Here is a 10,870-nt window from a genome sequence, read left to right as displayed (position 1 = left end):
CACTATTCCATCAGCACCACAAAATCCTTATTCTGTTTTATTCCAAGGTTACTTCCAGGTGAAATCATGTCAGCTGTGAAACTAAGTCAGACAAATCCAGATGTAATCCATGTGAATGTGTCTGATCTTTCCTCAGTGTTATCAAATGGCATGAGTAGTCATGCGCTGTGCATTTCTGCCCATACTGACTTAAACTGGTGCTTTATGCTCCACACAATGACCATTACTGAACAGTCTCAGTATAATTTGGGGCAGAACGATTGTGTAACAGTCAGCGTAATGCTATTACAGCACCAACAATCCTTGTTCAATTCCCGCCACTGCCTTCAGGGAATTTGTATGTTCCTCTGGGTGTTCCAGTTCCATCCTGTGTTCCAGAGGCTTTCAGGTTAGTAGGTTAATTGGTCAGATTGGTTTACTTGTCTGACATAGGATGGTTGGGCCAGATGGGCCTGTTACCGTACGAAGGATGGTGCTGGAGTCTTCGGTCCTGGGCAAGGTTTAACTGCCGCGGTTTGTGGGTTGGACTCTGTAGTTCATGTGGTTCTAGCTTCTGGTTATTGCTATTTTGTGTGATTTGGATCAGAGTGGACTAACTCTGTGGCCTGCGGTCAATGAACAACATAGCACTAAATTGAACTGAACTGAGCCAAACTGTGGTTTAATGCTTTATATTCTGTGTTTTTCACTAGTTTTTTTGTTGTTTGCTTGCACGCTGGGTGTGTGATGTTTTCGCTGAATGGGTTCCATGGTATTTCCTTGTTTTGTGGCTGTCTGTGGAAAGATGAATCTCGGTGTTATATACTGTATACATACTTTGATAATGAACGTATTTTGAACTTTTAACTTTATCTCTAAATAAAAACAAAAATAAAATAAACTGAGTTGACATCATGTTAATTGTTGCTTTTTGTACTATTTAGAGGGGGATGCCAACAGGGATGAATCACAGCAGTCTGAACCACGCTTTATTGATTCCTTTTCGTGAAGCCAGTTCACTGTGAACTTGACTAAGACTCCGCATGATGAAGAAGTGTGTTCATTAGAAGGAAGGAGTGTGATGATGCACGATCTTCGAAAATTCTTCATTATGACTGATTGCCACATGATATGGTCAGGATTAGAAAGTTCATTGAACAAGTGTGAGCATGCAAGTTCTTGGCTACTGTGATGAGATGTTAGAGATGGTGCACAGAACAGCAACTACAATGAAGATTAACGCTCCAAGTTACTTTGTAGGTGTAAGATGGAACTAAACTGAGAGCATGCCACAGAAGGCTCACTTGACAGAAGAACAAGAATCTTTGTCAGTGTTGTAGGTATTAAGCTTTAGGATGGAAGGAGAAGCTGAGGTGAAAAGATTTCGGGGGAAATTTCAAGAAGTTTTTTTCTTTGTCAGCTGAAGATATGGCGAGCAATGGGTGAGCAATTTAACTCAAGAAAGATCAAAGGGCCAGTAATAGTGGAACATAGATAACTGGAGGGTAAACGGGCTGGGAGGCTTCCAGAGATCAGATATGGAGGAGTGTATGGATGGAGAAAGCAGGATTTTCTGCTTTATGATTATCTGATGCCTGCCATTACAAAAGCCTCCTGTGAAAGCATTGTAATTATGTGGGTATCACATCCCTCCAATTTCATATCAGTGGCATGATCCAGCATGCTTCGTCAGCTGTGAAAACTGTAGATGTTCAGGTTCAGGGACAGTTACTACCCCTCAGCCATCAGGCTCTTAGACCAAAGGGGAAAACTTCACTCATTTTCCCCATGATTGAAATGTTCCCACAACGAATGTACTCACTCAAAGGCTCTTCATCTCATGCTCTCAATATGTATTGTTTATTTATTATTATTATTATTATTATTATTATTATTTCCTGTTTTTGTATTTGCAAAGTTTGTTTTCTTCTGCACACTGGGCAGTCTTTCATTGATTCTGTTATAGTTATTATTCTGTAGATTTACCGAGTATGCCCATAATAGAATGAATGTTAAGGTTGCATATGGTGACATATATGATAATTAAATTTACTTTGAACTTTGATTTTGATAGTCTTTAAATGTGCTTGATGTTAAAATTTTCAAAAATGTATCAAAATTTGAACAATACAATCATTGGAGCATTTTTGAAATATAAGATAAAGCAAGCATTAATCTGGTTAACTCAAAAATACAGGTGGGATCAACTCACTTCTGGATGATGATGTGTGAATCTCACGCCATTCTAATTGAGGCTGTACCAATCCTCTTCCTGGGTAAGATTCATAATTTGAAAATCAACAATATTATAGATGCTGGGGATCTGAAATATATACAGAAAATACTGCAAATACTTATCAGATCAGACACCATCTGTGAAGCAAGAAACAAAATCAAAGAGGGAGGACCCCCTCACCCAGGACATACTCTTCTCAGTGATACCATCAAGGAGGAGGCACAGGAGCCTGAAGACACACACTTAACATTTTAGGGACAGCTTCTTCCCCACTGGCATCAGATTTCTGAATGGACAATGAATCAATGTTCACTACCTCGTTATTTTCTTTGCTCTCTTGCTGCGCTACTTATTTAATTTTATATACAGTATAAATATTTCTTATTGTAATTTATGGACTTTTATTATGCCCCAATACACTAAATTTCATGACATATGCCAGTGATATTAAATCTGATTCTGAAGCATTGGAGGCCGAAGGGTGATGGGATAGATGTACAGTGGATTCTGGTTAATGGGGACATATTGAGATGAGTATATTTTGGCCCAATTAAGCAGCCGCCCCAATTAGCTGAAGTTTCATGGAAATAGTTTAAAGAAGTCAAGCTACCACTTGACTGAATAACAAATTATGCACTCTAAAAAGGGTCAAAGGTTCATTTACTATCAAAGCAAGTATCCATATACAACTCTGAAATCCATCTTCTCCAGATAGCAATGAAGCAAAGAAAAAACATGAAGGTCGTTGAGAGGGAAACATCAACCCCACCACTCCCCCACACAAAAAAAGAAGGGCATTCCGATCATCATCCCCTAAAAGCTCTCTCCCCCTCCCACATAAAACAGAATAGGAACATTGACCCCCAAAAAACAACCCCTCCCTTGCACAAAAAAATAACAGAACAGAACATCAACACCAAACACCCTCCTTCACACAACACAACGGAGAAGGAACGGGTGATAAGAAACACAGAATATAAAAAACATAAGTCTGAAGAAGCCCCCCGTCCATAAACACAGAACCATTCTCCACTATCACCAACATTCATCGAAAGAGAGGGACACCACAGAAGGCAGAGAGACTGACATACATGCCACAGCGAGCCACGTGCGATTGACCATTCACAGTCTCCTCCTTGGCAGCAATCAAAAAGAGGGAAATTGGCACTGAACTCTCGCTCCCCTTCCACATTTGGCTTGATGTCTCAATGTTCCTTGATGCTTTAATTGGCAATTAATTGGTGCTTTAATCAGTGAAATGGAGCCGAACATCGGCTCGTACCCCATCTCAAAGTTTCTTCGCATCAAGGCCATCTGAGTACGTGCTCACTTCCCAGAATCTTCTCAGAGATAGCAAAGTGTTGGATCACTTAACTGATCTTCAGACAGTAAATCACAGGTTCTGATAGTCCCAGAAACAGAATTAAGGTGAAAAACAGATGGAAAAGAAGTAAAAAGTACATTTTTGTGGGCTAACTGGAAGCTGTTGGCCGAGGGACCATTGTATGCTGGTGCCATCTTGACAGGAAGTAGCACTCCTGTAAATGAAATACAGAACGAATGAGAACTCTACAAATATTACTACAGTACTATAAAACTGTATTAATTCCTAATTGTTATCGATACAGGAGTTTATACACAGTGTATGTTACTGTGCTCTTTTGATTGACTGTGAATGAACAAAATCAGTGCAGACACCTCGTGCAGATAATGGACTGCCTTCATTGCCTTCCTGCACGAAGTCGTATCAAAAATCATTCCTTTTTAATTCGGCATCGGTCAGCCCAAATGAATAACGTAACACAAGCATATGCAACTGATGCTATTTAAAAATTGTTCCCTCTGAGCATGGTGTAGCGTCTAAAGTACTCACAAGTACTGTTGCTAATTAGAAACTGTTTCAGCCTCTGAAACTTCATTTTCATTGTAACATTCAAGATGATTGTTGATGCCTTCAAATTCTTCGTAGTTCCTACCTTGTTGAAGTAATGAAATAGTTTCATTTCCACTCCTGGCTGCTCCTGTAACTCCACGCCTGAATGAAAGAAACTACAGTGAGCAAAAACAGTTTTGGTTGTCTTACTGCATATTTCTCACCAACTCAGTGACAAAAATCACTGCCTTTTGCACACATGCAAACTGGCATTATTTAAAAACTGTTCGCTCTAAGCATGGTGTAGTGTCTAATGACTGCACAAGTGCGCGTGACTGATGCTAGTTAGAAACTATTCGGCAACAGTTTCGTAGGAAGGAAATCCCATGTATCTTCTCAATTAGTTTTTGTCCTTTCAAAGTTCAAAGTACATTTATTATCAAAGTACATCCTTGGGATTCATCTCCTTACAGGCAGCTATGAAACAAAGAGCCCCCAACAGAGCCCATTAAAAGCAAAAGAAGACTATCAAACACCCAGTGTGCAGAGAGAAAAACAAATCATACAAACTATAAAGTAAGCAAACAGCATTCAGAGCTGTAGTTCACAAAGCCAGCCATCACTGCGGCTGATTCAGAAGTCCACAGAAGCCCGTCTAGCACAGTGTCGAGCAAACCCCGTAGAGCAGCAAGCTGGTCAGGCCTGTTTCTCGCCTCCGACCCCAACACACCGACCGTTTACATCAGGCCCAGTGCTGAAATTGTCCAAATCTTGGGTCATTCCTTGCCCGTGGGCTCGGGCTCGCCACTTTGATAAGGCAAGTAACCAACCTTTCCAATTCAGCTCGGCTCTTAAATCGATCAGACCTCAGATCTTTCCTCGCCTTGCTTCGCCGCATCAAAATACCCGACATTTCCAATTTGGCTCTGCTCTTGAATTGATCAAACCTCTGACCTTTGCATGCATTGCCTTGCCTTGGCTCAAATTTCCTCCAAGTCCGTTCCAGCATCTCCAGCCCGGACATGCTGCAACTATCCTGTCTCAGCAAGACTCCAACCACATGAAAAAATGCCAGATTGCACAGGCGATTTAACTCAACTCCCACAGGGAAGCCACAGGCCACTACTGGCAGCCATTGTTTACCAGGAAATGTGTGAATAATGAAGTATTTAGTTGTTTTCTTTATTTCATTGACCACCAGCAGGTTGTCGCTCAAGCCAGTTAGCAGTACTATCTTAAACTGGAAGCCAGTTTAAAACCAGAAGAGTTAACCCAAATAAGTGGTCGTCCCAATTAACCGATGACCCAATGAACTGGAATCTACTGTACATCTATATGAAATCACGAGAGGCATGCATAGGGTAATATTCAATTTTCCGTCCCATGGTGGAATTGTTGCCGGGTGTAGCTTTAAGGTTAGAGGTGGAACTTTCAAAGAGGTTTGCAAGGCTTTTTTTTACACAGAGAGTGGTAGGTGTCTGGAGAGGTAGTAGAAAAAATTAAAGGCAATGCTTAAGACAAATGTATGAACAAGCTGGATAAAGAGCAATGTAGATCATAAGCATGCAGCGGGTATTAGTTCAGATCGGCGTTATGGTTGGTACAGACATGGTGGGCGAACGGGTTTGTTCCTGTGCCATACTTTTCCATGTTCCATGCTTTTATGTACAATGTTCACGATTACAGGAATTCTTTACTTAATTTATACTTCAGGAAGGAAAAACTGCTTTGGATGCTTTACCAATGTTAGAAGGTTTCGGTAACATTTGAAGAATGTTTTTCTGTTATATTTACTTCAGTTTCAGCGACCTTAAGAAGCTGAAACAGGAGTGGGCCATTCAGTTCCTCAAGTCTGCTCTGCCATTTAGTAGGATTTAGCTGATCGGGCATTCCTCAAGTCCACTTTCCTACTCTTTTCCCAAGACTTTAGATTCTCAGACTTGTACAAGGACTTTTTACCTTACAACTCTTGGTGGCAAGAGGTTCCAGAATATTCATAAAACTCTCTCATCTCGGTCTTAAAAGTGTGCCCTTTGGTTCTAAACTCTCCTATTATCTACCATCTTTATCTACTCCCTATGAATCAAAAAAACGTAGAGCGTGCTAGTCTTCATTAGTCAAAGGTTCATTTCTTATTAATTTATACAACTCTGAAATTCTTCTTCTGCAGATAGCCACGAAACCAAGAAAGAAAAGAAAGGCAGCACGATCATCAACCCCCGAATCCCTCCTCCCCGCACAAAAAAATGAACAAAAACAGAACAGACTCCCGTTACTCCCCCCTCCATTGCACACAAAAAAAAAATGAAAAAAGATTGGGTGAAAAGCCCTGAATATAAAAAAACTGTAAAACCGAAAAAAAAGGTCTATAGTCCAACTCCATCTCTAATATGCACAAAACCTGGGTAACATTCTTCTGGGTACAGTGATAGGCATTTCCCTCTGCGGCAGCAGAACAATCCCATCAGTAATCAAAAGGCAGTCACCCCTCTCTGATAGCAGAGCGATTTCCCCCAGCAATCATAAGGCAGAATCCCCTCTCCGAGGCAGAGTGATATCACCAGCAATCAAAAGATGGTCAGCCAGTGCTCACCTTCAGCATACACCTCAACGTTTCAAACTCACTCGTCGCTTTAATCGGCGAATAATGGAAGCTTTAATTGGCAAAATGAAGTCGAGCATCGGCTCACACCCCGCAGCCTTCTCTCCGTGAGGATCGCACATGCTGCCTCTGCCTTTCAGAATCCTCTTGATGCCTGCAGAGCGTTGAACACCCAAACGATCTCCAAACTGCAAATCACTGGCTCCAACAGTTCCAGAGTCACATTCATGATAAAAAAACAAATGTAAAAGACATAAAAGAAGTGAAATATATGATTTCATAGTCTATCTAGAAGATGTTGACTGAAGGAGTGTTGTATGCAGGAGCCATCTTGACCGGAGCTCAAGAGCCACAAAGTAATGTTGTAGCTCTACTGTATAAAACTCTGGTTAGATCATACATGGAATACTGTAACGAAACCCAATTTCCCTCAGGATCAATAAAGTATGTCTGTCTGTCTGTGTTCTGTTCTAGTTATATTACAGGAGGGATGTGTAAGCTTTAGAGAGGGTGCAGAGGAGATTTACCAGGATGCTATCTGGATTAGAGATCATGTTTTATGAGGAATGGTCACGTGAACTAGGTCTTTTCTCTTTGAAGCGAAGGAGGAGGAGTGGTGACTTGATTAAGGTGCATAAAATGATAAGAGGCATTGGCAGAGTGGATAGCCAGCCCATTTTTTCCAAGAAGGCAATAGCAAATACAAGAGGATATAATTTTTAAGAAGAAATTATGGGGGATGTCATGGGTAGTTTTTTTACACAGAGGGTGGTAGGTGTGTGGAATGCATAACTCGGGGTGGTGGTAGAGGTAGATACATTAGGGGCATTTAAAAGATGTTAGATCAATGCATAGAAGAAAGAAAAATAAAGGGCCATGCAGGAGAGAAAGGTTAAATTGATTACGGAATAGGTTAAAAGATTGGCCAAAGTGCCAGTACTATGCTGTACTGTTCTATGTTCTCTGTTCTAAAAAAAGATGATCACGCTTTCTTCTAAACTCCAATGGGTCAAGTCACAAACTGCTTAACCTTTCCTCATTGAAGAATCCATCAATATGTGGGATCATTCTCTGACCCACCTTCATTGAAATAAGATTTTATCTAAAATACAGACTAACACAAGAGAACGCCTGCAGATGCTGGAAACCCAAAGCAACACAGGAGGAACTCAGCAGGTCAGGCAGCATCTATGGAAATGAATAAACAGTTGACGCTTACTCCGTGAGGTGAAAACTGTTCTAGATGTAGCTTTACCAGTATCTTTCACAATCACTGTTAGGTTTCCCACTTTTATTCCTGAACCCTTTTGAAATATGTTCATTACCTTCCTGATTATCTACTGTTTTTTGTGGTTTTTTTAAGAGATATAGTGCAGAGTAGGTCCTATACTAGTTTTCATGACAAGGACCTTCAAATACCTTCGTGCTGTAGAAGTCAGTAATTTTTCACCATTTAATTTTACCTCTGTTCTTTCAAAAATGACTGTACAACGGACTTTCTAAATCCATTCCTGTTTGTGTTGAGTCTTTTGTTGCATCTGGAAGTCATTCACCCACATAGCTGTTTAGTCAGATGCCTCCCCAGAGAAAACCTAAGAGATTTTAACGTCCTCGAGTTAAAGTATGTTGAGTTCTACCTCCAGAAATATACAGGACATGAATGCATCTTGTGCAACTGTGAATTGAGCTCATGGTTTCCCTTCTGTTCATCTGGAATCTGTGGATAGAGGTTTAGAGGAAAGTCATAAATCATGCTGTTGTCACACAGGTGAGGGAAGTAAAGCTCCCACTATCCCTTACTTCATATGGATAAGAGCCTGTGCCTTACTCCCTCCTGCTTAGAACTGGTTAGGAATTGAAATTAGAATAGCCATTTGTGTGGACTCTTTTGGCAATGAGATCCATCACTCAGCGCAGGAAAATAGATCAATATTACTTCTAAGGTACTTCAAATATTCAAATGTGAGATTTATTTGTAGCATAATGCTGATGCACATTATTGTTTGGTGACTGAAAAATGAAATGGGAAATGAGCTTGGCTTCAGCAAGTAGGCAGATATCACTGGACTACCCTTCTCATGGGTGGGGCCTGAATGAAATACGTTTGATTACGTGACTACCCCCAGCACACCTTTGTATTTCCACTCTTTATAACTCATTTTGTATTGATTTGTTGGTTAATGGCTCAGGATGAGCGCCTATCTGTAAGTAAAGTGGCTGGGACAACTGGCCACATCGTATGGGCCATTCCTGTCAATGGAAAGATTCTAGCAGATACGTAATACCACTTGGCATTCATCTGCAGAGAGGAATTCCTCTGAGTGCACCACCCAGTGAATTAAGATCCTGTCTGTATGTGGATACAAGCCTCAATGGAGTTTTTCAAGCAAAACACACAAAATGCTGGAGAAACTCAGCAGGCCAGGCAGCATGAATGGAAAAGGGAACATCAGAAGTTTTGGGCCGAGACACTTCAGCAGGACTGGAGGAGAAGAGATGAGAGGTCAGAGGAGGAAGGAGGGAGGGGAGGAAGAAGAACAGGTATTCCTTTTTACACTAAAGCTGTTCGAATCCAATTTGTTCTCCCCGCATTCTCATCAGTCCCATATTCTCCCCCTCTCCTGTCCAAATTCAACCACTCGCCCACACACTGGTACAAGTTAAAGTGGCCAGTTAACCTGCTAACCTACACACTTTTTACATGTGGAAAGAAAACAGAGAACCCAGTGGAAACCTCAGTGGCTGCAGGAAGAATGTGCAAACAGCTCCTGAGGTCAGGATTGAACTTGGATCTCTGGATCCGTGAGGCAGTGGCTCTCATTGCAGCACCACTGTGTCTCTCAGCCATTTAATAAGTTCATGGTGATCTGATGCCTCAAGCTTATTTCCTTGCCTGTTCTCTATGTCTGCTACTTCCCTGGGCACCTTAAAACTCAATCCTAGACTAGAACATATTCCGTTACTGAGTTTTATAGGGCTCTGCGACATCAGGAGATTTACAACCTTCACCATGAGGATATTTCTCCTCATGTCAGTAAGCAGATGACCTCCTTTCCTGAGTAAGCCCCCACGTTTTAGACTCTGCAGCCTCTCGATATCCACTTTGTTGATCCCTCTCAGAATCTTCAATACCTCTATGAGATTGCCTCTTATTTATCAAAACATCAGAACAAACTGATCTTTGAAGTATTACACAAAAGAACCTGTGCTGCATTAAGTCGAAGGCAAGTGCAGCTTTCATTGAACATAATGTTCAAGTATAGGGCTTTGTGGTCGCACAAAACCCTATCCAGTCTCAGCAAACATCAAACCTTGTAGACTCCGACACAGCAAAGGGCAACTCTTACTTTCTAGTACCTCCTCAACACCACTTGCTTTTCACCATTTTCTATTTTTCTATTTTCCCAATCGAAATGAACAATCTTTCATTTTCTCCCAGTACCTGCTAATGATTGCTACCTTGATTAACCGATCCACCTCACTTTGCAGAGACTTTGCGTCCTCCTCACAGCTCACTTTATGGCCTAAGGTGCACCAGGAAACTGGTCCAACTATGGATTACAGGAAAAATGATCTGAAGAAAAGGTTTCCACAGGTGCAATGCTCTTGCAGCTCAGGACATTGTGGAGTTCGGTGTTGAGTTCTGGTGCCGTTTGTAAGGAGCATGTATGCTCTCCCTGTGAACTGCGTGGGTTTCCTCCCACAGTCCAAAGACGTACTAGTTAGTTCATTAATTGGTCATTGTACATTGTCCTGTGATTAGTCTGGTATGAAATTGGGTCACTGGGAGGTGTGGCTCATTGGGCCGGAAGGGCCTGTTTCACGCTGTAAATAAATAAATAGGATTCTTAAGGCTGTCACAGCCAAGTCTGGTGGTAGGGATAAATTCCCACCATGTATTAAATGCTCCCAGTGGCGTGCATCTCAAATAGCCTCTGACAACCAAGTCCAGCTCCTGGTCTTCATGTGGGGCTCACCTACTAAGCCCAGCAGAACCGTTTCTATTGACAGGAAAAGGAGCAAAGGTGGGTTACTGGCACCTTAAAACCAGTCATTTCGGGCAGATGGGACTCATCAGCTCTGTTGGCAGCTCACTTAGGAGAAAGAAAACTGATCTCAAACTTCCTCATTATTTAAGAAGGGGGAGAGAAAATATTATAGTATGAGAAAAGCTGTTATC

The 10,870-nt window shown here is 41.5% G+C and overlaps 1 long non-coding RNA gene across 1 annotated transcript; it reads right to left on the bottom strand.

The window, feature by feature from the left end:
* Positions 1 to 666: 666 nt before the first annotated feature.
* Positions 667 to 6,820, bottom strand: LOC140718819 (uncharacterized). The gene is made up of 5 exons (XR_012096802.1): positions 6,682 to 6,820; positions 4,192 to 4,250; positions 3,307 to 3,753; positions 2,192 to 2,302; positions 667 to 774 (listed from the first exon to the last, which is right to left on the bottom strand). It is a non-coding gene; the product is annotated as an uncharacterized lncRNA (long non-coding RNA).
* Between the last annotated feature and the right edge of the window lie 4,050 nt (positions 6,821 to 10,870).

This window comes from Hemitrygon akajei, chromosome 30 (genome assembly GCF_048418815.1).
Source record: "Hemitrygon akajei chromosome 30, sHemAka1.3, whole genome shotgun sequence".
NCBI classification, from domain to species: Eukaryota; Metazoa; Chordata; class Chondrichthyes; order Myliobatiformes; family Dasyatidae; genus Hemitrygon; species Hemitrygon akajei.
This window is presented reverse-complemented; position numbering and strand designations above follow the sequence as displayed.